Source organism: Panthera tigris, chromosome A1 (genome assembly GCF_018350195.1).
Source record: "Panthera tigris isolate Pti1 chromosome A1, P.tigris_Pti1_mat1.1, whole genome shotgun sequence".
In the NCBI taxonomy this organism is placed as follows: domain Eukaryota; kingdom Metazoa; phylum Chordata; class Mammalia; order Carnivora; family Felidae; genus Panthera; species Panthera tigris.
The window spans coordinates 154623238-154650486 of record NC_056660.1 but is presented as its reverse complement, the minus strand read 5'-3'; the positions used below and the strand labels follow the sequence as shown (position 1 = coordinate 154650486).

Genomic DNA, 27249 nt, shown 5'->3' with positions numbered 1-27249 from the left:
TGAAATCTCAGGGAAGCAACAGTGAGGGGCGAATAGAAGGTAGGCAGAGAGGGAAAAGAGTAAGTCCAATGTGGTGCGTTGTGGAACTGCCACAAAGGAACAATTATAGTTGTTAGGTCATGCAGAATGTCTCCAAAGGGGTTGTATGGAAGGGTTGACTGCAGAGATAGGGAGTTTCCTCTGACAGCTCTTTGCCACCTCCTGTATCTTATTGGTCTAAATTAAAGGAATGAGTTCCTGTGACTTCTGGGACTGTTTGGAAAGCTGGGCTTCCTCCTTGTCAATTGGTGATGTGTGTGGAGCTTCTGCTGGCTTTTTACATCACAGGAGGACCTATATAGCTTTGCTAAGGGAGCTCCCAGCAGAAAGCAAGAGAGTGAGCAGAGGCCAGGGCTGGAGGACGGTGGTTGGAGGGAGAAGGCAGGATTTGGGATGGTGCTTAAATTAATTTTTGTTATTAGTACACCTGTTAAAAGAGTGTGTGGATGCATGTTTGTGCAAGTGACGAATTTACGGATACACATCAGTCTGATTTTCCAACCCATGAGGGTTAGGAATAAATGTAAAAATGGAGGGCAGATTGTTCCTGTAGAAGAGCTGGTTACAGAGCCTAAAGGAAGAACCCAAATCATGTCAAAGTTAAGAAGCCTTTAGATGTTTCACTGGGAGCAAGGGAAATTTCAGAGTAAGGCCAAAGTTTCTGAGTGGCATTGTGTTGGCATAAACCTGGAAGGAATGGAGCTGGCAGATGGTTGTACTGAAGTAAGGTCTTTGAGCAACACTGGCCAAGAGGCTGACCTGTGGCAGGAGCCTAAGAAGAGTAGCCAAATGAGAAGGCAAACAGCTATTGGGACAGTCCTGTCCCTCCCCATGGACTTAGTGATAACTGTGCAGGCCTAGTCCCACCTAACCCGTTTTCCACTCATTTCTGATGATTGGATTCTTAACTAGGCATATATTCTTCATCTTGTCTGTAGAAGTTTAAATCTTCTCGGCCTTAAAGAAATGGAAGAACTTGTGCAGGCCCATAGATCAACAAAAACAAAGTCCCCATCAAGACCAACACACAGAGGTGTCAGAGTATAGGAAACTCAGGAATAGCAAAAGATTAGTGTAGAACGATTAGAAAGGCAACCTACCAACTGACCAAATCAAGATATTCTTCTTTTTTGTCTTCCTGGTTTCTGTCATGTTGACCTATTTGATGCCAGGAACGTTATGTGGAAATACTGTTGTAAAAGGAAGGACCCTCTGTGTTCACCTTATGCATTTTAGGATGATTTTGGAATTTTTCTCATATTTTATATCTGGCTGTCAGCTTTAAGAGGATATGATCAACCAGGTGGATGGTGAGACTAAGTTTAGTTATGGTATGAGCAAAGTAGCCTTCTTACATGCCATTTTTGAATGATGGGGTTCTTTATAGTTTCAGCATGTGTTAGATAATAATGATTTCTAGACCAACAATCATTATCACGTAAAATGCTTCCTAATCGTTCATCTATAACATGTTGAGAATCTCTTTTATCAAACTGAATTAGAGATTTGCTTATGGAAAATAATTTAGAATATCGTTTTGTTCCTGTGCTCACTGGCAAATTGAATGCAGTCTATTAAATAATAAATGCAAATGAGACCTTTTCAATAATAGTCAATGTTAAAATGTTTTAGTGCAAAAGTTTTTTAGGGGGTATTTATTTATATTGTTGCAAAAATACTTTTTTTCTGTTATTTTAGAGTGAGAGAGAGTGCAAGTAGGTGCAAGTAGGGAAGTGGGGCAGGAAGAGAGAGAGAGAGAGAGAGAGAGAGAGAGAGAGAGAATCTTAGGCGGGCTCCATGCTTAGCATGGAGCTCGACACAGGGCTCAATCCCATGACCCTGGGATCATGACCTGAGCTGAAATCCAGAGTCAGTTGTTCAACCAACAGAACCAACCAGGCACCCTGCAAAAATACTTTTTAAAGTCAAGAAATTATTTTTTGGGGGACGAATATGAAGATCTTATCATCAATTACCGCTGTAACTGCAAAATAGAGAGTTTAGAAGTTCAACCTTGGGTCATGAGAATGAAACACCACTTTCCAGGGGCAACATTTCAAGCATCTTGACATTACCAAATTACTGATATATCCATTTTCAACTTCAAAGAGTACTTTTGGATTATAAAGGTAGTATTTGTGGAAATAGCAGTTGTTCATAGGACGTATGGTGAAACTGAAAAGTGCTCCCCTCTCCCTTTGCTCAGCCAAACTTGCTCTGGGTAGATCTTCTCTGCTCTTGGGATGAAATATGTGTTAGATCCATAACTTTCCCATTTCCTCCCAGAAAATCAAAAGCCTTCTAGTCCCTTTAGTCATAAAACTAACTCTCTTTTCAAGGTCCATGTAATAGCAAAACTTGATACTTCATATGAAATTAAGTCTTTTTCCCTCCCTCAGCTTGAACCTGTTCTGGTTGAAGGTCTGCAGTGGCAGCCAGGTATGCAGAACAACTCTATTATCTTATATTTCATTTCTTCTCTCCCTACTCATCCCATTAGGTTGCCTTGTACCTCCAGGGTTATGAGGGGGATGGAAGGGAGGGAATTTTCAGGAAATCCCTGATATTGGGGTTCTCTGTCTGGTCTCAGTGGTTGTTTGAAGCTGATTTTTTTCTTGAAGGGGCACTTTGATGGGTCTCTTTGTAATTCATCCATCAGCCATACCTGGGTAAACTTCCTGTGACATAGACAGTGAGTCTTCTGTCTTCCAGCTGCCTATTTTTAATTTTTCCCTCAGTTTCAGGGCATGTAGTAGTTCATCGTTTTCATCCCTTGGAGAGTCAGGTCACCTTTTTTTTTTTTTTTTTTTAACATTTTTATTTATTTATTTATTTATTTATTTTTTATTTTTTTAATATATGAAATTTATTGTCAAATTGGTTTCCATACAACACCCAGTGCTCATCCCAAAAGGTGCCCTCCTCGATACCCATCACCCACCCTCCCTTCCCTCCCACCCTCCATCAACCCTCAGTTTGTTCTCAGTTTTTAACAGTCTCTTATGCTTTGGCTCTCTCCCACTCTAACCTCTTTTTTTTTTTTTTCCTTCCCCTCCCCCATGGGTTTCTGTTAAGTTTCTCAGGATCCACATAAGAGTGAAACCATATGGTATCTGTCTTTCTCTGTATGGCTTATTTCACTTAGCATCACACTCTCCAGTTCCATCCACGTTGTTACAAAAGGCCATATTTCATTTTTTCTCATTGCCACGTAGTATTCCATTGTGTATATAAACCACAATTTCTTTATCCATTCATCAGTTGATGGACATTTAGGCTCTTTCCTCAGGTCACCTTTTCAAGCAGTCCTCTTGAACAAAACTTAAAATGGTTCCAGTCTGGTTTTCTCATTCATGGTCAACATCTGATTTGTGCAAAACTCTTACACATTCTTGGCTCTACCCCCATGTTTGTTATCCCAATTTACTTCCAATAAGGCTTTCTTTCTTGCCTCCCATCAGCCATTTCAGCCAATTTCTTCCTTGTAGGATTTTTTTTTCCTTTGTGACACAATGACCAATTTATTGGGTCTCCAGGGGAGAAACAGCAATTTCCTCCCACGTGACTTGAGGTCAGAGGAAAGCAGCTTTTTTCCTTCTTCCCTAAGGTAGTGGGAAGGAAATACCATAGTTTCCAACATGTTTCTCTAAAGACATTTTCTTTAATGACCTCGTTTTTTTAAGAGTTATTATCATTATTTTTGTTTGTTTTAGAGAGAGTGGGGAAGGGGCAGAGGGACAGAGAAAGAGAGAGAGAGAGGCAGAGAGAATCCCAAGCAGGTTGTGCATTGTCAGATTGTATTTGGGGCCCAATCTCCCAACCATGAGATCATGACCTGAGCTGAAATCAAGAGTCAGACGTTTAACCAACCGAGCCACCCAGGTGCTCCTTTAGTGGCCTCTTAAATCTCAAACTTATTATACCCTCAATGGATGGGCTAAATGTCACAAAATGGCTTTAGCCAATGATCTCTTTTTTTGCATGTCAAAATGCATACTGCTTACATGTAAAAGTAGTTGAACACTTCACTCTGGAAACCGGGAATATCTGTGATCCAGACCAGAAACTACAATAGAAATGGTCCACCTTTAACATTCTAGTAAATCAAGTAGACTCAAGCTAAGAGATTTATGCTCATATTCATAGTTTTTCTCATTATGTATGGATTTAGTAAAAATTGTGTTCAGAAATATTAAAATGCATTAACAGAATAAGAAACCAAACAGGGTGCCCCAAGACTGTATTTGCATGTCTTACTTTATTAACAATTCAGGTTACATATTTGAAAATAATACCTGGGGCACCTGGGTGGCTCAGTCAGTTAAGCATCTGGCTCTTGATTTCAGCTCAGGTCATGATCTCATGGTTCATGGGACTGAACCCCGCATCCAGCTCTCTGCTAATAGTGCAGAGCCTGCTTAGGATTCTCTCTTTCTCTCTCTCTGCCCCTCCCCAGCCCACACACTCAAAATAAGTAAATATACTAAAAAAAATAATAATGGCCAAATTAAAAAAAAAAACGTTTTAAAATCAGTTGTATTTGTTTGCATTAGCACACATTTGTAGAATTCCAGTTCAGACCAGACACAATGCAAGAGATAGAAACAAATACGAGTGAGAGAGTGCTTATTATTGTGGAATGGGGCTAGGCAGGCATGCAGTGTTAGGAGGGAAGCCTGGGAGTATCCAGACAGAGAAAGACTGTAGAGTTGAATATGAGTCTGGAAAGCAGAAGTAAGATTTGGCTTAGAGTTATACAGCTGGAGTAACTGAATGATGATCTTTAAGAGGAAAAGCTAAAAGCAACAAAATAAAATGTTTCCTTGCTTTTTCTTGGAATGACCTACATAGGCAGGACCTAAGTGGAAATCAGGTTGGAACTTGTGGTGTGTTTTCCTTGGAAATAACTAAGGGTAGATTCTTAGGCCACTCACAGCATAAAAACGACTCCATATAACATTTTCTATGTGATTTTTAGAATAAGAAAACACTTGAGTTCTAATTTAGAATGCCAAAAACGATCTCCCTTTGCCCTGGCTACAGAAGTGGGACTGGTCGTTGTTCATGAGAAGCCCACATTCCTGAGGAGCTGGGTAAATTAGATATACTAATTATTCCTATATATTCCTATATTAGGAACTAGTAATCAGTTAAGCCTCAACATGTGTATGAGTGAGGGTCTTTCTGGGTCAGTCTTTCCTCAGTTCTTAGTTGAGGGAAATGTAGCCACCACCTGGAGAGAGCAGAAGGTTCAAGGCTGGTAGAGCTGTGTGGGCTGGTGTACATGGAGTCCTTGTGGACTGTGGACTGTCTACACCAGAAGTTTATTATTCTTTCATCTCCCTAAATCCTCTGAGAATTTCTGAAGTGGATTTTTTTCTTTCTGCAAATGAACATGTACAGGTTTTGTGTAAAGTTTCAAAGGGCTTCTGGAACCTCTTAAAGCCCATCTATGGGACTCCCTTTTCATACTATAAAAACAAAGCATTCAGTCTGTTCTCATAAAAGAAAGCTTATGTACCTATGTCCAAAGGAAAAATATACTAGAATTGTAAAGGATAATATTTTAAATACATATATGTCTAAGACCTACAGGTAAAAGCATGGAAAAAATAAGAGTGGCTTCCAGAAACAAGGATAGAGAGAAAAGATAGATTCATACAATGTCAATGTATCAATTTTAAAAAGATACCATAGAGAGAAATTAATCTACTTATAAATGAAGGAGATACAATAAACAGAATAACTCCTTTAAAAAATTGTGTCTCTAGTAAGAAAAATAAAAAATAGACTTTAGTCACCTAGGAAGTACAGGAGACATTACAAGAATAGCCACTTCCCATGGGTGAATAAGGAAATAATTTTTAAAAACTGTAAGAATTCCAAATCAATAGGTCTGAATAATGGATTCTTAAGAGAATGGCCATTATTCTTACAGAACCACTAATAATTATTTTTGGAAATGAATTTTAGAGGCCAGATGATTGAGATGTATGCAAAATAATTATATTTTATGTTGATAAATACGTACATACCATTCTTAGGTTCTCCAAGGACTTAATTTTTCATTTATTAGTGCTTCCTCCTGGAAAACCCTTTGAGATATAATTGTCATTGATTCTGAAAATAGCTAAACCCTGGAAGTACGGTCCTATGTCCATTCTTTCTTTATACTGTGTAGCCCTAATGAACATGGAAGGTGTTAGGCGGCATCAGAAAGAAGCTCTTCAGGGGTTACTGTCTAGATATGGATTTAAAAACATCAGACATACAGTTAAGCGGCCGACTTCTGCCCAGGTCATGATCTCGCGGTCCGTGAGTTCGAGCCCCGCGTCGGGCTCTGTGCTGACAGCTCAGAGCCTGGAGCCTGTTTCAGATTCTGTGTCTCCCTCTCTCTGACCCTCCCCCGTTCATGCTTTATCTTTCTCTGTCTCAAAAATAAATAAACATTAAAAAAATTAAAAAAAAACAAAAAAACATCAGACGTATTCAGAAGGAACATTAAAGTGTGATCAACTGGGATGAGGAATACAACCAAATGAACCTAGCAACTCGAAGATAATTTCAATTTATTACAATACAGATATTTATTAAAAGATAAGTATAACATTGAAATCTTGGAGTAATTCTGGAAGAGAAGTTTGACAGGCACTTATATTGTGAGTCATTCATCCTATTGGTGTGGGTGGTTTCAGGATCTGGACATTTTAGGGAGATATTTCCACACTAAACTAAATATTTCATACTAAACGTGTTTCCACCCTAACCAGTCACCTGGAGGGGAAGTGGTAGTAGTTTTTATTGAGCAAGTTACTTAGGTGTAGATAGATGGTACAGTCGGTGGGGAAGTATACTGCAGAGAAGACAATGATGGGACTGAGATTAAATGGGGATAAACCTGTGGCAGTAAATCTGATATGTATCAATACTTTGCCTATGAAGTGGACAGAATGGACAAATGTGTTTGTAGTCTGAGGGTGAACGGAAAGATCTGGTCATACTTCTGAAAATTCGTAAGCACCAGAATTTGGTGTGTGAAGCAACATATCTTAGGACTTGTCAAACAAGAAGAGAAAGATTATGAATGTTTATCTCTAATGCCAACTGTCCAAACTGAAACAAGAAACATCTGTCAAATTATTTTCATTCTACTTTTAATGCCATTTTCTTGTTTTAGTTTTTTCCAAATAGAATGTGACAGAATGTCAATGAGAAAATCCTTGATATCACACCAGAACACTGGACTTCTTGAAGTTGCTATGGGTCTTGGAATAAACTATTTTTGAATTCAGATATTATGACTGGGGAGTTTCAGACAGTAATCTTTCTCTAAACACCCTCAACTGTCTTCATAAATTTTTATGGTTGTGATAGTGAATGAAGATTATCAAGTTGACCTTGACATATATATATTTACCAAGCAGATTATTACACCTGACAGTACTTGGTAAATTGAAGTATCTCTTTAATATTAAGCAAAGCTGTCAAAAAGGAAATAATGACTCTCAACACCTTGGAAAAAAATGTTTAATAATCAATTTATATTTAATAAAAAATGCTTACCACTCCAGATAGCAATTGAACATATAGATTTTGTAAAATCTTGACATGTTCAGTAAACTTTTGTTGAGCTTGAAAATATGCAATGATTTGATTAGGCTGTTATCAAGTTTTTCTCAAGCAGAAGAATTACTTACCTAAGTATCACTGAAATTAGTCTAAATGATATTGAAAGAGTCATTTAGTTTATGTTGAAACGCCACTTGTCAAATATATAAAGTGAAAAAAACCTAATATACCCTAATTGATAAATACATTTTTTTTTAAACTTCTGCTTTAGGGAGGTATAGAATCAGAACAAACCTGCGCAAAATTCCAGAAAAAGCCAAAAGCAGAATGTAGTTCTTCAAAGGAAACATGAGAACCAGATTGCCCAGTGTAAGGTGATCATCTCCCCTCTTTCGCTCTTGTGTTTCCAGCCAGTGACTGTCCTGACGGCAGCTTAAAAAATATGGTATCCGTAGAAACTTAAAGTCATAGAGTCAAAATATTAACAGAAGATCCTGCAAGTCAGTCTTGGGCCCACTGATGTGAAGGGGCAACTCTAGAGCTTCAGGCTAACTTGTTGCTGATTCTCATCCTTTGATAATTAAAAATGGAAACTTTTGAACCCTCTTGCAATTAAGCATGTACATAGTCTACTGCATATATTAATCAAATCTGTTATGAATGCCCCTCAAAGCAAAGAATGTTCTTTCTCCTATAACTATAAATGTGTGTGTGTGTGTGTGTGTGTGTGTTTTAAGGAAAAGAGAAAAATTACTAAACAAGATTATAGAAAAATAAAAATTCTTTTCATGGAGTTATTTTTGTACCTTAGGAGTAACAGGAGGTGGTTAATTCTGAACATTTATTTGTAACTTTACACCAGCTTGGCCCTGGGCAAGTTCGCAAATTTTCTTTCCTGCCATTGAGTCTGACTGAGGAACTTCCATTTGTAGAATCATATGTGCTGTAACTGGTCCTTGGGGTCACCCTGGCAACCACACAGTCCCCTGCCACATTTGTGCTTTGCCAATGAGAGGGACAAAATGGAGGATTCTAATCTGATGCTGAAAAGGAAAAAAAGAAAATGGGACAGAATTTTGAAATCAAGTGAGCTGATTTTACACCCCTCCCAAAAGACTTCGGTTAAAATCAGGTGATCCAGGGGCACCTGGGTGGCTCAGTCGGTTATGCCTCCGACTTCAGTTTGGGTCATGATCTCATGGTTCTTGAGTTTGAGCCCCTCATCAGTCTCTGTGCTGACACCTCAGAGCCTTGAGCCTGCTTACGATTCTGTGTCTCTCTCTCTCTGCCCCTCCCTCACTTATGCTCTGTCTCTCTCCCTTTCAAAAATAAATAAACACTAAAAAATTAAAAAAATAAAATCATGTGACTTAATCAGAAATGGAATACTTGTTCACTATTCCAGAAATAGAATAATAGAATGTCATGCCCTAGTGGTTTTGTGATGAGAGGTGAAATTTAGAAATGCAAAAAAGGTTCAGAGTAAACAGTATACCCAGCTTAGGAATCCAAGCTATCCTGGTTTTCAAGGAACTATTGTCCAGGAGTAGCAAGAGTGATTTAAGCCAGAAGAGTATTGTGAAAAATGCCTTAAGAGTTCTCAATTTTGCACGCCCCTCCCATGATATTTGTCCTCTTGCCTGACAGGTGTCTCTGTTTTCTTTTTCTTGTTTACTTAGTAAGTGAAATGACGATTACCCGAAGGACAGCATTTACAAGTTAAGGGCAAAATCTTAAAACATATGCAAAAATGAAATAATTATCTTTTTCTTGATTATAATAAGGACAAAGGGGAAATACATTTCGGTGCTGAGAAAATACAGTTTTACCTTCCACTTTCGCATTTTTCCTTGTTAATACAAAACAGCACCCCTTGGAGACCCTAGTTCCTAATTCAGAGTTCCATTAATCACTGAACAGGAGCCATTCTTTCAGTCGAAGGATGAAAGACCCTTGGTATTCCTGATTTTATACAGACAAGGACATCTTTTGTAGGCTCGAAAAGAGCCCTTGTAACCCAAAGGGGGAGAAAAAAAAAAGAAGAAAAAGGAACTCTGGGAGTCTAGTCAAATAGCAGTCTAAAAATTTATGTCAGTATTAGAGAGTTTAAGGCATATACGCAATCAGAATTAGACCTTTTGGTCAAATGTTTATTTTCAAAGAGAATAACCTAAAATATTTGTATCTACCCAGATGTAGGCTCTGTCCTTTGCAATACCAACAGGGCCGGCAGTATTCTGTCAGCAGGGTATTTGAAAACACTTGGGATCCATTGTAATGTTTAGTCATATTTCAACATTACTGATATGGCTGGTAATGTTAATGATAACAAATTGAGTTTGAAAAGGTTGTATTTCAGTGACTTTTGTTCTGGTTGAAATGCCACAAAGAGGTAACTTTTTTTTTTTCCTCCATGAAACTGTGATTTAAGCTTTGCAAGTTAAGGTGTGTATATGTTTATGTGTGCAGGACCCGGAATAGTGTCCCCACTCAGTCTAATCACATCTTCTTGTTCTGAGCTTACCCCCTGCCTTTCAGTATTGGACAGAGATGGTAAAAGGAAACTAGGACAGAAGAAGGATTGGGAAAGATGGAGAGGAGAAGGGCAGAAGAGGCAACAGCAAGTTTGGGTGGAGGGGAGAAGTCAGAGAATGGAATTAAGACTGCCCCCTACCTCCACAACCGTTTTCTTACCACTCACCACACCAGACAATACCAGTCAGATTGGAAGAGGCAGGAAAACAACAAAACCTAAATAAATAAATAAATAAATAAAACTCAGAAAGGTCACAGAATGCTGTGTGGCTTATCTGTATTAGGAATGACCTGAATTTTGGTTTCTGTACAAGTCAGAAAAGCTCCTATAACCCACAATCCTTTACATAAAATTCCTTGGCAGTTGCCACTGCAAATCTTCTGGTCTTTTCCTGTCTCCGAGAAAGAATACTATAAATGCAACTGCTGTCAATCATGGAAGCCTGCCTCAAGGTTATGCCAGGTCAGATCTGGAAACCCAAGGATCAGTGAGTGAGGTGTTGATGGCAGGGTGGGTGGCAAATGTGAATGGAAAGAGCTTGAAATTTACAAGCTGCTGTCACAGGAAGATTAGGGCTAAAAGAAGGCATAAGTTTGAAAGAGAAAAGTCAGAATGAAGGGAGATCAGGAAGTGGAGGACTAAAGGAAAAACATGTTGTGGTTTTATTACAGAAAGCTTCACAAATTAAAAACTCAGCTAAGAGATTTAAATTTATAGCAAACACAATTGGTCCTTCTAGCATGACCAAATAATATTCCATCTTCCTACAGAATTTCTCCCTTATTACATGCAATTTGCCTGTTTCATAGAAAACCTGTCATTTCTCTGGGTTGCAGCATCCAGTCTGTCTCAGCTATTCCTCACTTTGCTGTTTAGAATTAAATTTCCTGTTCATCACAACAAATTATATATTATTAAAAAGGATGCATGTGAGTCACCCAAAATACATACCTGGAACTGGAAAAAAATGAGCTAGGATGTAAATGAAAGAAGAAGAGAAGAGAGGCCAGTCACATCTTCTCGCCTTCCAGCTTTCCTGTTTTCCTACATTCTACCCTAACTCTCGTAGGGCTGCTTGGGATGCCCAGCAAATCACCATAAACTATTGAAAATGCTTCTCTCACAACCTGTTTCCAAGTTCTCAACATATTTTGACAAATTAATAAGTTTATACTGAACTCTCTCAACAAACTTTACCTAAGATGATTTTTATTCTCCGTAATTTACAAAATACAAGTATTGACTCCTCTTTTCAAATAATGAAAAGTATTTCCAGTAATGGAAAGAAGAGGTATTTATCATCTCTCTTTCTTCTCCAGGAAACAGCCATCAGGGTTATTCAATGGCAGTTGAGAACGGGTGTGTATAATTGATGCAGTTTGATACTTCTATTTTTAGTATAGAATACACCTCAACAAAATGTCTTAATGTTCAGTAACTTAATGGCAGAATTGTCAACCAGATTGTTCCCTACCCAGCTACTACAGTACTTCTATTTCAAAAGAGATTTGAAGGCATCAAAGATTCGATTTGTATAACTAAACCTAATCAGTCATCCTTTGGGACTGAAACAGCTACAGTAACATTGATAATAGAATGGAAAAGTCTAAAATCTATATGAAACATCATTGATATTTTTTCTTCAGTTTCCTATAGATAACATTATGATCAACCTATTTGAAATATGCAACAGATCATTTCTCTCCTGTTGTTGATATTAGACGGGACCAGGAAAATAGAAAGTCTAGGACTGATTAATGATTTTTTAAGTTAATGAATGTCAGTGGCAACAAAGGCTACAGGGATCACACACTAAGGAGACAGAAGTATCTCCTTAGAGCCAAACATTCTCTTGAGTTGTCCTGCCAATATAATTCCTATAATAATAGAATGTTTTAAGTCTATCAAACTCTGAGCATGAGGAATTTATTTATTTATTTATTTATTTATTTATTTATTGGAACAGAAGGATGTTTGTGATGGTTCCCACAAAACAGTCTCACCGATCTTTGTTCTGAGCTCTCTTCCCTGGGCTTCTGGGACTGTATGTTCTGTGACTTTTCCACTGCCTTTCTGGCAGTGGCTTCTCAGCTTCATTTCTGAGTTCCCCGTCTCTCGATGGCCCTTACATGATGATGCTATCTCTTTTCCGCTTTAGGTCCTCTTCACCTCTCATGACATCTGTGTCCTTGGGTCTGTTCACCCATAATCGTGGTTAATATGCAGACCAGGAATTCTCATCACATGAGCAATTCTAGTTCAGCTCTCACTCTTGGTGGTTGGATGTGAAGATCTATTGGACCATCCTGCCTGGTGCTCTGACGGCCACTTAGAGTCGGTTGCCGCTACCAGAACTCAGGAGCTCCACTCGCTGGGTTTGTGTTCCCTCACCTCAGATGGCACTGTCACCCATCCTCTGGCTAGAGCATACTCATCCCAATTTTGCCTTCCCTCTCAGTGCCCGCAGTCAATTAACCACCAGTTTTTGTCTGTTCTCTCTCTCCAACATGTCTCCATTCTGCCTGCTCCCCCAGCCCCATCACTCCTTATTTAGGCTGCTGTTACCTTTCTCATGGACTTGTGCAAAAATGTCCTAATGGATCTTCCTGCCTCAGGTCTTGATTCCCTTCAATCCATTTTTCAAACCACCCTTAGAGTGATTTTCTGAAGTGTGAGTCTGGCCTTAACATTTCTCTGTTGAAACTCTTTAATGGCTCCCCAATGCCTTCAGGTTAAGTCCGGTCTCCTTAATGGCCGTTCATGATTTGACCCCTGACTGCATCTCCAGTCCCCTCTCTCCTCCTCTTATTATGTTTGTACTCTTTGTTGAGCCTTATGGAATTTCTAATTTCAACTCCTCAAATGGAACATGCTTTCTTACCCTCTGGGTCTTTGCTCATGTTATTCCCTTATCTCCTGGAAGGCTATTTTGTGTTGTTAGTTAAGAGCACGGGCTCTGAAATGATACTGCCTGAATTGGAATCCTGGCTCTCCATTTCCTGGGCTTTGATGGTGATGATAATGGTGATGTTGGTAGCAGTATCTGCTTGTTGGGGTTATTACGAAGATTAAACGAGTATAAGTTAGAACCACGCCTGGGCTCTAGAAAACAGTCACTAAATATCAGTGGCCTATATCTTCTCATCTGAATAGATAACATTATTCTAAGAATCCTTGTCTGGGCCACTTTGTCTGATTAGATACAATTTTCGTTTTTCCACAGAACCTTGCATACCCTTATGGTGGCAGGTACCACACACTGTATGGTATCTGCTTCTCCGTTTACCTCTCTCCCCTGACTGGTTATACATTTCTCGAGGTCAGAGTTTTAGTTTGCTCACCATTGCTTCTCCAAGGCTCTAAAACTGTGTCTGACTGATAATAAGTGCTCAATAGGCAACTCAATTTCCACATAGAAAATCTTTGCTTTTCAAGAACTAAGATTTCGGGAAAAAGAGGAGATTCAACACCTGTATTTTGCATGTTCTATCATGGCAGTGTATTTTAAGGAAGTTTTTATATTTAACTGGGATGTCATGTTAAACTAAAGAGATGTACAGCTAGTTGGATTTATCTCCTGTAAACAACAAAAACGAGTACGGAGACAATTATAAATCACTTCCCTACTAAAATCAAAGTCTGCCTGAGGTTATTGCTGTGTGACTAGTACCATCAAGGGTTTCCACCCCTCTAAAGGTCTTAATAGACAAGCAAAATGAAAGAGAAAAAGATAGTGCTCTTTTAAAAATGTGAAAGCACTATAAAGACACTGGGCTCAAAAAGGGGAAAGGAGTTGGATAGGAGGAACCAGGAAAAACCTCTCCAATAAAAATCAGATACCTCTTCTTGTTCTTCCTTGCTTTTTTCAAGACCAGTGTCCGAGCTCTGTCATTCTATCACTATTTCTGTTTTCATTTGTCTTCCTGTGCTTGCCGCTGTTACTTCTGCGGGCATCGGTCCTCTTACTGAATTTTAAGTCCGGAAGGTGGTGGATGCAAGATCATTTCTCTTATGGATCTACTTTATACCCGTAAGATAAAAATGTACTTGAAAATGACATATTTAATTACTATTTTTTTTCTGTCCTGCTCTACGTCAGGAAGAACAAGTCTAGAAACAAGTAACACTAGTTTTGTATGGAAACGAACAAAAATTTTTTTTCAATGAAAGAGATAATACCAAGAGAAATTTTTTACCATGAGTGGAGGGGAAAAAGAGGAGGCATTTTAAGGTATAATTCATATTCCCTTCGTTAATCACCTTTAATATCTCTGGTTGCATAGACCCTCATAGTCAGAAGGGCCTCTATTTTATGGAAGGGGGAAATGCAAGAAAATTGGTTAGTAGAAGTCAGTGGCCAGTAAATTTGGGGAAAATGAGCAGGTAGTGAGACTTAGTGGAGAAACACAAAGCAGAAAAAACAGCAAGATGTCTGAAATTTTGTGAGCACAGGTTGGAAGCAAGCCAAGTGACCAAAGCAGAGTCAAGATCTTGCTGAAGGACCAACTGTACCTGCATCACTCCTAGTTGCAGATCTTCCTCAACTTACAATGGGGTCATGGCCCAAGAAACCAATCATAAGTTGAAAATATAGTGTCGGAAATGCATTTAATACATCTAACCTGCTGAACGGTAATCTACTGAACATCACAGCTTAGCCTTGCTTCCCTTGAATGTACTCAGAATACTTCATTAGCCTACAGTCGGGCAAAATAATCTAACACAAAGCCTATTTTATATAAAAAAAAATTATTGAATATTTCGCGTAATTTATTTAACACTGTACTGAAAGTGAAAACCAGAATGGCTGTATGGGTACAAAATGGTTGCAAGAGTGTAAGTTGTTAACTCTTGTGATCATGGGGCTGACCAGAAGGTGTGGCTCACTGCTGTTGCCCAGTATCACGGGAGGGAATCATACTAAATACCACTGGCCTGGGAAAAGATCAAAATTCAAAGTACAGTTTCTACTGAATGAGTATTGATTTTACACCATGTGAAGTCAAAAATTCATAAGCTGAACCATAGTAAGTCAAGGACCATCTCTACTTTGGAATGGTTCCTTGTAACTAACCTCTCTTTTTACTTTTTCATTTTTAAAAATTTCAAGTGTAAAGAAAAGCAGAGAGGATAGTATATGAACAACTATATTTAAGCAGTGAGGGCCCTGGCAAGAAAGGAATGGCACACTTCAACAGGAGAATTTGAGGAGAATTTAAGAAAGAGATTATTTATGAAGGTATGGACCAGGTTTGGGGACCCAAAAGGGGTAGTGATGGATTGGGAGCTATTCACAATGGGGTTTGTCATCTTCATGAGGCCTAAAGACAACAGAAATAAGTAACAGTTATTTAAACCCAGACAGGCTAACTATGAGGAGTGGCGGGGGCCGGGGGGAGGGGGGCGGGGAGCCAGGGTAATATATGCTCCAAATTTCTTTCCTCCTGTTCTCCTAGAGGTACTTCTATTGGCCAAATCCAACAGGAAGTCGGAGGTCACAGGAGTCCACTGTTGTGGTTCACGAAGGTCAGCCCCGTAGGGAACACAATTGGTTGGAGAAGAGTGAAGGATACACATGCAGGACAGAGAGAAGATATTCAGCACACTACATGCAAAAGAAAGAACTATTTAGAGGTGGAGAAATGTAGAGTCTAGCTGTTTTTCAAGTTTTAGGTTGCAATCCATTAGTAAGTTGTAAAAACAGTTTAGTGGATGGTGACCAGCATTTTAAAAGAAAAACAGCATAGAAAATATTAGGATGAATCTAATGCAGCAAGGGTGTGTGTGTGTCTGCACTTGTGTGCTCACACACCTAAATTCACACTGGCTGACATTTATTTCTTACTGTTGGTCACAGTAAAAAGAATATTTAGGTGCACCTGGGTGGCTCAGTTCGTTAAACATCTGACTCTTGATTTCAGCTCAGGTCATGATTTCACGGTTCATGGGGTGGAACCGTGCACTGGGCTCTATGCTGATGGTGCAGAGCCTGCTTGGATTCTCTCTCTCTCTCTGCCTCTCCCCCCACTCAAAATGTATCTCAAAATAAATAAAATTAAAACAAAACAAAACAAAACAGAATATTTAGCCTGATTCAGAAAGGGCAAAGGACTCAAAGAAGCATTTCTCCAAAGAAGATATGCAAATGGCCAACAAGCACATGAAAAGGTGCTCAACATCATTCGTTATTAGGGGGACTGCAAATCAAGCATCCATTAGGATAATTACTGCAAAAAAGAAAACCCAAGACAAAAACCAAGCAAACAGAAAAGAAGAATGATTAGGAAGGAATTGGAAAAATTGGTGGTGCCTGTGCTCTATTGGCGGGAATGTAAAATGGTGCCACCATTATGGAAAACATATGGTGGGTCCTCAAAAACTTAAAGATAGAATTTCCATACGATCCAGATATTCCACTTCTAGGTATATACCCAAAGGAATTGAAAGCAGGATCTTAAAGAGATAGCGGTCCACCCATATTAATGCGGTATTATTCACAATAGCTGAGGTGGAAACAACCCAGGTGACCACTGACTAGTAAAGTAGTAAATAAAATGTGATATATACATAGAATGGAATATTATTCAGCCATAAAAAGGAAGAGATTCTGACACAAGCTACAACATGGATGAACCTGGAGGACATTACGCTAAGTGAAATTATCCAGTTGTCAAAAGACAATACTATATGTTTCTACTTAAATGAAGTACCTAGAATAGTCAAATTCACACAGACAGAAAGTAGAATGGTAGTTGCCAGGGACTGAGAAAAGGGGGGAATGAGGAGTTTTTGTATGATGGATATAAAATTTTAGGCTTCAAAGATGAAAAGCATTCTGGAGATGGGTTGCACAACACTGTGAATTGACTTAACTCTACTGAAGTCTGCAGTCAGTAATGGTTAAAATGGTATTATGGGCTGAATTGTGTCCCCTTGCCCCCCAACCTAATGTGTTGAACCCTAGTTTCCCAGTATCTCAGAATGTGACCATATTTGGAGATAGGGCCTTTAAAGAGGTGATTAAGTTAAAACAAAACCCTTAGGGCAGGCCCAATCCATCCTGATTCGTATCCTTAGAAGAAGAAATTTGGACACAGAGACATTCCAGAGATGTGTGCATATAGAACAGAAACCATGTGAGGAAACAGAAAGTGGCCATATGCAAGCAAAGAAGAGAGGCCTCAGGAGAAATCAAATCTACTGACACCTTAATCTTGGACTTCCTAACCTCCACAATTGTGATAAATGAAAATTTCTGTTATTTAAGCCATCCAGTCTGTGGTATTTGTTATGGCAGCCCTAGAAAACTAATACAGATGGCAAATTTTATGTTATGTGTATTTCTATCACAACTCCAAATAAAATGTGGAAAACAATGGTCTAGCTGGCTTTATTTTGGAAGAAATCTGGAGAAAAGTTTGTGAAGCAATAAATGATGAGATCGCAAAGAAAATAATTTGCAGTCTGTGTAAAACGACATGACGGAATATGTGTTGAGATACATGTTGAGAACTGCAGACCTGTTATACAGGCTTCTGAGAATGACTGAGGTCAGCATACATATAAACTACACGTTATTGGGCTTTACTTGCCTTTTTAATGTGATCACTGCTCAGAAGGAAGCCCTTGAGGAAGCAGTTTGGGTTCTTGAAATTTAGTAGTATAAGTATCAATCACGACTATTATTATTATTTTTTTTAATGCTTATTTTTTGAGAGAGAGAGAGAGAGGCAGAGTGTGAGCGGGGGAGGGGCAGAGAGAGAGAGAGGGAGACACGGAATCCAAAGCAGGCTCCAGGCTCCGAGTTGTCAGCTCGAGGCTGAACCCACAAGCTGTGGGGCTCGAACCCACAAGCTGTGAGATCGTGACCTGAGCCGAAGTCAGACTCTTAACTGACTGAGCCACCCAGACGCCACTATCATGACAATTATTAAATTCGTTAATAAACTTCTTTGTGCTTAGCATAGTGTTCAAAGGATATTGATCATACAAGTTAAATATTATTATTACCACTTTTTTTTTCTTTTTATCACAAGCTGTACTTGTGAACATCCTGTTCTTCAATTTTCTTGGCCCCTTTTGCCCAGATGCTAAAGGGCTGGGGATTGGCGTGGGCGTTGCGAAGGCTGGCAAACCCCTTGCAGTTCTCCTCCTCTCTATGACTCTGGCTTTCTCCTTCTTATAGACATTCTGAATGGGCATGAGTGGTCCTGTCAGCTAGGTCGCCAATTTGAGCTCAGCTGAGCTGTCTGCCTTCTTGGAGGCCAGTGGTTTTCTGGGAGAGAGGATGGGCCACTGCCCATTGGCTTGCAGGGACTGCATGGGCTTTTTCCACCTTCTTGGATCCACTGCTGTTATCCCAATGGTCGGTGGCACCTTCTTGTGAATGGCAGCCACTCATAGCTCTTCCAGGCTGAAGCCCCTGCCAGCTCGCACTTTGGTGTGATACCTCATTGTGGGGCAACTATTAATGGGCTAGAGGGTTCAGATGGTGGTGTGGTATGCCTTGGCTTGCCAGGCCTTGAGGCTGCGGATCTTCTGTGCCTACTGGTTGAACCATGTGGCCATACATCACTGCCACTCCTCACGGAAGTGGGATAGTGCCATTCCGGCTGGGTGCTGTGGCTACTGCCTATGGGCCTCCTCCAAGGGAGAACAGCCAGCAGGAAAGAACTGATGCCACAAAGTGTTCTGAGATGATCTGTTCCCATTTTACGGATGAGGAAATTAAGGATCAAAGCTATTAGGTTGTTTAAGTAACTATACCTCATAACATATGTAATTCACACGTAACTGCAGCAAGGAAGAACGTATAGTTTTAAACTTTAGCTCATGCAGTATCTGAGAGAGATATCTAATAGGAAACAATCATGTGGTAAAGGCCTTTTAAGTAACAGGAAGAAAATATTTTCTGTACCACACATATTGGAAGTTTTTCTATTCCTGTGGGAAGTGGGGAGATCCATAAAACCTTTTGAAACTTAGTTGTGGTTAGGCTTTTGGGTTTGTTCACAGTGCTCTTTTAAATCAACTTTACTGAAGCATAATTGACATAGTATAAATGCATGCATTTTATGTGTAGAGTTTGTTGAGTTTTGATAAATATATACACCTATAAACCATGACCAAAATCAAGATATAGAGCTTTTCCATCACTCCCCAAGTTTCCAAAAGTCAGTTAGGCTCCCTGCTGCACACTCCTGTCTCCCCCTCTTCTTGCCTCCTCCCTATCCCCCTTCCCTACCGTTCCTGCTTTAGGAAAGTCTGATTTTTTTTTTTTTCTATTCCTATAGGTGAGTTTTCTCTCCTCTGGAATTTCATATGAATGAAATTTTACATTATCTAGTTTTGTTTGTTTGTCTCTTTGTTTGTTATCTTTGTTCTGGCTTCTCTTAATCAGCAAGGTGTTTTCGAGATTCATTCATGAAATCTATATATCAATAGTTTATTCCTTTCTATTTATTTATTTATTTTATTGCTGGGTAGTGTTTCGTTGTACAAATATACCACAATTGGCTCATACACTTATTTATTGAAGGACATTTGAATTTTTTCTTCCAGTTTTTTTGGCCATCATTAGTAAAGCAGCCATGAACAATCAAGTACAATTGTTTGCACAGGCATATGCTTTCATCCCTCCCGGCTAACTACCTAAGAGTGCCATTGCTGGGTTGTAGGTACATGTTTAACCTTGTGAGAAACTGTCAGACTATTTTCCAAAGAGATACCACTTTGCATTCCCATCAGCAATATATAAGAGTTCCAGTTCCTCCACATTGCACCAGCACTTGGTATTGTTGGTTTTTAAAATTTTAGCCATTCTGGTGGGAATGTAGTAGTTTTTCACTGTGGTTTTAATTTGCATTTCCCTGATGACTAAAGATGTGGAAGACATTTTCACATGCTTTTTGGCCACTCATATGTATCATTTTGTGAAGCGTCTATCCAAATTTTTTGTCTGTCTTTAATTGGGTTATCTGTCTTATTATTAGCTGTAAGAATTATTTGCATACTCTGGATACAAGTACTTTGTCAGATATTTGTTTTGTAAATGTTTTTTCTCCCAGTCTTGTGGCTTGCCTTCTCATTTTCTCAATGGTGTCTTTTGAAGATTTTGTATTTTGATGAAGTCTAGTTTATTCACTTTTTTCTTTTACGATTATTGATTTTTGTGTTCACTGGAGAAATTATTGCCTATCCCAAAGTCAGGGACTTTCCTCCTGTCTTAGAAATTTTGAAGCAAGTGTTTTCTAGTTGACATAGCAGAGTCATATTAACTTAAAAATTAATAAATAGCAAAAGTAATAATCAGATGTAGGATCAGGCTGGAGTTGAGCTTGTGAGGGTTGCTCATGTGTGTGGCAGAGAACAGAATGAGAATAGAGGAAAACAAAAATTAGAATCAAGGCAGAAATGGCACCAATCTGACCAAGGGCTCTGCTAATATGGCAGTGACAAGGAATACTTCAAAGCAAGTGTATATTATTCATAAGTTGTGTATGTATATTCATCCTTAAGTTAACTTTAGTAAGTTGTATATACTTTATTTGAAAACATTAGTCATTTTTTTCTAATGAAAACTCTTCAAAAATTTATTCACTCAAAGCTTGATATAGACATAATTGAATTGAGAGTACCAATCAACATTCTAACACATAAGCAATAGCCCTTCACAGAGGCACATAAAAGGGCTTTATTTGCTTCTAACATGGAACTTAGAGTAGATACCTTTAAAAGCAGAGAGAAAATCATGGTATTTCTTTGCCATCTAGGGTTCTGATGAGGTGAATAAAAGAAGAACCACTTGTCCATTTGAGAGCTAAACTTGAATTGAACATTTCTTTACCTTCTGAAATGTTCAGTTAAGTGCTTTTACACTTCAATTTTCCAGCCTGGGCCAAGACCAGAAATGCCAAAATGATATGAGAAAGGCTGTTCTTACTGTTTTTCTGGCTGGGATTGGAAGAGAAAGTGCCAGCAATCTTGTAAGAAAGCCTGTTCTCGAAAGATCTGCAACCCAGTTTGCAGAATCAAGGGGTTTGGATAGTTCACATGAGTTTGGCTGAGTGTCCTGGTGTGTTCATCCGAATAGCACCCTGCAGAAAGCATTTTGTCTTATCAAAGTCAACCACAGAATTCTTTGTGTACTTCCTTAGACATCTTAACCATCATGTGTGCCCATCCAGATAAACCGCTAAAGGCTAGCTGAACACTGCCAAATTGAAATGTTTGAGTATGATCCCTACAACTAGGATTCAGATTTCAACTTGAAATAATGAAAATAGTAATCACAGCGATAATTTTATAAAATGTTTATAGAATTGGCTCCAAAGTGCATCAGAGTCTTTAAACTACAGAAGGCATTAGAGATAATGTAGCCTAACCTCTCATTTTATACTTTAGAAATTTAAGGTTCAGAGAAATGAGATATTTGCCCAGTAACATTTGGCAAGTCAGAGGCAGTGTCCAGCCTGGAAAATAGGATCACTTTGTTCCTTACAATACGTTGTGATGTAGGCTGAGTGATTTGTTCTTTACCATACATGAGCCCCGAAAGATAAAAAGTAGTTATAAAGTTACTATGTTGTCATAGTATGTCAAGGAAAAAGGAAATTCATTAGATGTCATGAAATAAAGATTATTATTGCAGTATTCAGGTTTGGAGTGCCAAACAATATATTCAGATCTATTAAAACCCCTCATTGATAGGCTGGTTTTCATATATGTTAATTATTTGGCAACATTATATGCTAGAAGACATTCTTTCTAAAAAATCTTCTCATTTTTTAAAGAATCTTGCTAGGAAGGTAGTTATTGCCTTGAGAACCTAAGTTGGGGATTCTCATTCACACGCTTCTGTTCAAGAAGCAGCAGTGAAGCCATCCTTCATCATGACCATCCTGCCTGGAATGTGGTAAAGACAAGGCAGCCTGGCTGAAGGCTGAAGGGTGTGGAACAAACACTGTGGGTGGGTCCACAGAGGGGATTAATGTCCATATCCCTGAGTGAAAATCCTCGCCCAAGTGGGACCAAATAACCTCAGCTGCAAGGCTTCCTTGACTGTTCATTGCCTGCCTCCACAAAACAATGCAAAGGTTGTCCCATGGTTGTTTCTGTTCCTGGGAGTGAAGCCTGCCCACTCCCAAATTCACAAAGTGATGGATATCTCCCAGTTGTCAAAATGCTTATTCTTCCCTTACAGAATACCCATTTCTTTTTTTTAAGCTTATTTATTTATTTAATTTGAGAGAGAGAGAGAGAGAGGGAAAGAGAGAGAGACAGTGGGAGGGGTAGAGAGAGGGAGAGAGAGAGAATCCCAAGCAGGCTCCACACTGTTAGTGCAGAGCCTGATGTGAGGCTTGAACTCACCAACCCGTGAGATCATGACTCGAGCTGAATTCTAGAGTCGGACACTTAACCAACTGAGCCACCTGGGAATCCCCAGAATACCCATTTCTTTTCTTTGTTTCTTCCCTATAGCAACCATTCTATAATTCTATAATTCTACAATAATAATAATTATTATTATTAGTAGTAATATATTTTTTAACAGGCTCTGCTTTGCTGGGTGATTTGATTAAAGAAAGTGTTTAGAATATAAATAGCATTTGTAAATAATATTATTAACTGAATTTCCTCATTGGCAAAAATTGGGCTAGGTCCCTATAATCTCTGCGTCCCTTCCTTCTCTAACATGTTAGGATGCTATGCATCAGGGCCCTCTGTCACACACCTTCTCTTTCTCAGCCAGGCAGCCAACCAGCCACCCTGCACCTGTATATTTGTGGAACAAGACTGTTATGGGAATCTGACATGAATGAACATAAATACATTTCCAACATGACTGCATCATATCACCTTAACAGTAGGAAAAGTATTTCTAAGTGCACAGGACGTGCACTACAGAGTTTCTATAACAAGAAACACTTTAAAGTTATGGTAAAATTTGTGCTGAAACAGACATGGAGAACTTTGGCAACCTCAACCCTGCCAGCACCATGTATTCTTTACTACCAGGCAAAATACCTACCTGCTAGAGTGATATAGAGGAATCTGTGCTGTTCACCAGAGCTGACAAGTTATTCTTTTTAAAAAAAATTTTTTTAAACATTTATTTATTTTTGAGAGACAGAGAGAGGCAGAGTATGAGCAGGGGAGGGGCAGAGAAAGAGAGGGAGACACAGAATTCAAAGCAGGCTGCAGGCCCCGAGCTGTCAGCACAGAGCCCGACGTGGGGCCCGAACTCACAAACCATGAGATCATGACCTGAGCAGAAGTCAGACGCTCAACCGACTGAGCCACCCAGGCGCCCCAACTGACAGGTTATTCCTAAAGCATTTAAATAAAAGTCTAATCCCTCATGACTGTGGGTTTGGATAACGTAGGCACAATGGCCTTTTCATAATATAATGGAAAGATATATTATTCATAAGATGATAGCAGTATAGTTGATTTTACTCATTTTATTTACTATCATTGGTTTTATTTAGCAGATGTCACAATGTAAGCAATTTCTAATAGTGAGAGTATTGAACAGTTGGAAACTGGGCTTTCAAGTGAAGCAGCTGGTTCAGAAATGATATATGTACATCTTATGTGATAACAAACCTAATCCAAAATACATATTTTCATAAAATCTTACCTAATTCTCTACTCTTTAAATAGCTCTCTATTTTACTTTAGAGTTAGAAAAAACACACACACAAAACAATTCTTATTTTTTTTATTTGAGAATGAGAGGGAGAGAGAGAGGGAGAGAGGGGCAAACGGAGAGAGAATGAGAGAGAGAGAGAGAGAATTCACAAAATGATTCTTAAGCACTGGGTCTTCTTATGAAATGCAGTATATATTAGAAGACTATGAACCCACTTAGGTAAGTGAGGAATTTAAAATAGCCAGTGGCACCTGGGTGGCTCAGTCGGTTGGGCGTCCAACTTCGGCTCAGGTCATGATCTCGTGGTTCACAGGTTCAAGCTGCGTGTCAGTCTCTGTGCTGACAGCTCAGAGCCTGGAGCCTGCTTTGGATTCTGTGTCTCCCTCTCTCTCTGCCCCTCCCCCGCTCAGGCTCTATCTCTCTCTGTCTCTCAAAAATAACTAACTAAATAAAACGTTAAAAAAAAAATAGCCAAACTCAGAAGCAAAGAGTAGTTTGGTGGTTGCCAGAGGCTGGGGGAGGAAGAAATGTTGAGGTGTTGGTCAAAAAAGACAAAGTTTAGTTATGAGGTGAATAAGTCCTAGAGATCTACTGTACCGCATAGTTCATAGAGTTAACAGTACTGTTCTATATGTGTAAAGATTTGCTAAGAGAGTAGATCCTATGTTAATTGTTCTTATTGCACACACACACTCACACACATACGTACATTAAAGACGGTAAGGAGGAAACTTCTGGAAGTGATGGATAAGGTTATGGCATAGATTGTGGTAATGGCTTAACAGGTGTATACTTATCTTCAAATTCATCAAGGTGCATATATCAAGTATGCACAGATTTTTATATGGAAAGAGAGGAAGGGAAAGGGGAAGGGAAATGGAGAGGAAAGGAAGACAGACAGAGAAAGAGAAACCCATGAGACTGAATGGACACTAAGTCTCTGTGGGATCAAGAAGCAAATGTTCTTCAATAATCTCAAGCATTGGCAAAGTAGGATCTGTGTGTGAGAGACCGCAAGAGAGGTCATTATCTGTGGAACTCAGGTGGTTGCCACCAACAAGTTTCCGGGCAGATGTGAAGCAGGCTTCTGATTAGTTATCCTCTCACCTCCTTTTCTTTACCCATTCTCTCTGAAAGTCCCGCCCTGTCCGTTCTCCTCTGGCTGCTGGGCTGTCTGTCCATTGCTACTTTCATACAGTCCTTCCCTTTCTACAGGTTTGGATATTCTCCCCAACCTTTCTCTTTCCCCCAGTTGGAAACACCCATCCTTCAGCAGATACAGATTATTCTTGAACAGACTATCAGATGAAATAATACATGCTGAGCTTCAAGATACTTGCAGGAAATGTACCCCATGTTTGCATTTTGAAAAAGCAGCTTATTAACCCTAAACAAATATAAAATTAACATGGGAATGCTTGTAGGTAGGAAAATATTTTCTAGTGTTTTTCCCTACTCTAACCACTGTGATGTCAATGTATTTCATATATATATATATATTTAAAATAGTGCTTAATAAGCAATTACTTTTAAAACTTCACTGACTGTCTTTCCTGACCTACAAACTTCTAGTGAAGAAAGGGTTGTGCCTTCAGATGCCAGGAATTGACCAAATCAGACAAATAGCCCTGGAATACTCTTCTGTTGCTTAATGGTAGTTGTATTTTAATATTTACTTAATATTTAAAACAAGTAATAGATTTGGATAGTTTAAGAATTTTACAAGAGTGAATGTGAGCCTAAGGTTTTCTTCTCCTCAGTCCCCCATCTGGTGGTTTCCACCTTTACACCAAGATAAATAACTTCCGTTATTAGCTTCTTGTGTAGACTTTCAGAATTTTAAAAAATGCTTCTATAAGCGAATGTCAACACCTATTCCTTTCCCTACTTAAAAAAATGTAGCTTACTGTGCACACTTTGGTACTTTCCCCCTCACTCAGTATGTCTTACATGTCTTTACATATTAGTACTATGGAGCATCTCTGTTCTTGGAAAAAAAAAATTTTATTATGGCTGAACAGTATCCCATTATTTGGATGTGCCATGATTTATTTAAACAGCTCTCTATTGACAAACTTTTAGATTGTTCCAATCTTCTGCTATTATAGGAACTGCTGCAGTAAATAACCGTGCACATTCATGATTTTGCCCATGTGTGAATATATCTGTAGCATAAACTCCTAGAATTGGAACTGCTGAGTCAAAGAGTACATGCATTTGTAATTTCAATAAATATTGCCAAATTGCCTTCCAGAATGATTATACCTATTTACACTCCCACCAGCAATGAATCACTGCTCCCATTTCTCTATATCTTGCCAACCCTAAGGGTTGTCAAATTTTTGGATTTTTACCAACCTGATAGTGAAATATGGTATCTTGATGTAGTTTTAATTTGCATTTTTTCTATGTGGGAGTGATTTGAGCATCGTTTCATATGTTCCTGAGTCATTTGTATTTCCTTTGCTGTGAACTATTACTCACTTTTTTAATAGGGTTTTTTAAAATTATTATTCTATGGTTTCTTTGTAGATTAGAGTTTAGTTCCTTGCAAATACAATCAACTGCAAATATCGTTTCCTACTTTGCTCTTTGTCTTTTTCCTTAAGAGTTTTTTGAGAACTGAGTAATGTGGATAATTACATTAGTACTCCTGTCATTTTGCCTGCACACACAGCCATGGATGAAGATAGACAGGTAGATAAATAGATAAATACAGAGATAGTGTGTGTATGTAGATTTTTAAAAAGGCCCCCTTTCTTTTTCTTAGAGCATAAATGCTACCATGCATGTTCGTCATGTATCAACCCTTCCTGTAGGCAGAGGAGTGCAAGCATATTATCCAAAAGAGGTTCATAGAGTTTATTGAGTTGCCATTGGCACTAGAAAAATGACTGGGACACTGGAACCTTACTCCCAAAGGTCCCAATTTGGTAACAAGGGTGGCGAAATTGTACATGCAAATAAAGAAATACAATAGAGTAAAAGACATAAATATAAACATGTAAATAAAGAATTAAAACACAGCAGGAACAATGTGTAATTAGTTATGAGCACAGGGATTTGGGAGTAGGGAGGATGGGCTCAGTGAGTGTAACTTGTGTTAATCATTAAACTGCTCTATCAGTCAGACTTCAGTGCAGAAAAGAGACACTGCTCTGGGTGTTTTAAGCAGAAGGGAATTTAATACAGGGGATTATGAATTCATAAAGCCATTGGGAAGGCCTGGAACAATGGAATTAAGGGGCTGCCTTTGCTGTCTGGTTTCTGGTTGCCCCACTGCTGCTGCAATTATTGGGAAAGGGGTGTCACCCAGGCTACCTGCTGCTTTTGCTCTGGTTGGCCTCTCACCCAAGACACTGATAGCCAGTGAGGAGGAAGCGGACCCTGGCCATTGCCCGCATGCATGACTGTCAGAGCTTGCCTGTCAAGTGCAACTGTCACAGAATAA

At 39.0% G+C, this 27249-nt stretch overlaps 1 pseudogene; it reads right to left on the bottom strand.

Moving 5' to 3' along the window:
• Nucleotides 1–639: 639 nt before the first annotated feature.
• Nucleotides 640–24980, bottom strand: LOC102958242 (annotated as a pseudogene).
• Between the last annotated feature and the right edge of the window lie 2269 nt (nt 24981–27249).